Consider the following 1,682-nt stretch of genomic DNA (forward strand, 5'->3'; position numbering starts at 1 on the left):
ATAGCACTGAAGAGTGCCACTGTCAAAAAAATAAAGAAGGTGTGTCTGGCAAAGCAATATTAAGGATCGACAGTTACCCTGCCAACACTCTTTTATGATGGTATCAAATTAGAGTTGGTTGAGACTGAAAACGGTCATGCCAAAAATTTATTTCCCTTTCTTCTTTGCTGAAACTCAACATACAGATGAGCATTTTCACTGAAATTTCAAAATGCGAGAATATCCTCCAACACTTAAGAAACACCAGCACCTGAGATTCGATGGAGTCCAAAACACATATAACAAAAATTAAAAAATGTAAACAATGGAGCAAATACAACCCACCTTTTGTGCATGGAGTTAATCTCCCAGCGAAGAACCAGCAAAAGTCCTCTGCATACTTGGTTAACTTCCTCAAAATAGAGTTTCAAACACCCAGAATCTTCAAGCTGGGGAATCTCACCTGAAATGCTAATTCCTTAATAATTCCTACCTCAGGAAGTAGAAAGAACAGGGTTTTCTCAAATACGTTATACAATTTAAGGAATTAATGAAATTTCCCTACCATGCAGGTATTAAGAGCATAATGAAAGGAAACTTTTACCAGTCCAGACTCAAAATACATTTACTTCCGTAATATTTACATAACTGTAAGTTTGGGGAAAAAACCTATCTGCAGTACAGAACATTCACCAGAGCAAGACTGTTTGAATAATTCTGCATTTCTAATTTCATTTCTGTTTCTGATAGTTATGCAGATATTCTACAAATTCAACAACTGTATCACCTATTTTGCACACACAGAAAAGAGGAAGCAGAACTCACTGCTCTACCCTGCCAAGTTATTTTCCTCAGCAAGCACACTAATTAACGTAGCACACTAAAGGATGGCAAAAGCTTAGATCACAAAAGCTAGTAACAGGGGCAAAACAGCACAGTTCAAATCCTCTATGAGTCTGTCACCTTTCCTCTAGGTATGTCTCGGACCGTTATCAGGGATACCTCATATTATAGCTTCCTTCAAAAATTATAGAAAATATACTATAGAGAATATTCTTTATGATATGAAAGCTGCAAGGAAGCCATGAAGAACAGAGCAATACAGGGTAATCTGGGCATGAAGGAATCCAATAAAGCAGCCATTCAATTAGTGTTTTGAACAGGGGCATGAGCCTAGGGAGCAGATCAACAGAGCAGGGAGTGAGTGCATTGCAAAGGCAGATGTAAATAACCAAAACCAACACCTCACTCCCATAAGCCTCCAAACTAATACAGCATGCTTCAGCAGGCTTAATTAGCAAGGAAGAAAGAAACAGAGATTAATAAATGAATAAAGATTAAATAAATCTTATTGAATTTTAAGATTAAATTCTGGAAATATGTAATGAATTCTTCAGGTTTGAGCAAACTAGGGGAAAGTGGGGGAGCACCTGGGCCCATCTGGACTCAGTCTAGAGCTTACTCCACCCTGAAAAACAGTGCCTTGGAGGATAATTGAAGGCAAGAAGGGATTCAGCTAAAGAAGTATGAAAATTTATTCTAGATAGCAGTGTCAGCTATATTTCAAGCTTACATTAGATTCTTTTGAAATTTTTATTTTTTGATTATGTGTCGTGGTTTAAGCCCAGCCGGCAACTTGGAACCACGCAGCCGCTCGCTCACTCCCCCCCTCTTCCTTCCTCCCCCCGCTCCCAGAGGGATGG

This window comes from Nestor notabilis, unplaced genomic scaffold (assembly GCF_000696875.1).
Source record: "Nestor notabilis isolate BGI_N333 unplaced genomic scaffold, ASM69687v1 Scaffold1751, whole genome shotgun sequence".
In the NCBI taxonomy this organism is placed as follows: Eukaryota; Metazoa; Chordata; class Aves; order Psittaciformes; family Psittacidae; genus Nestor; species Nestor notabilis.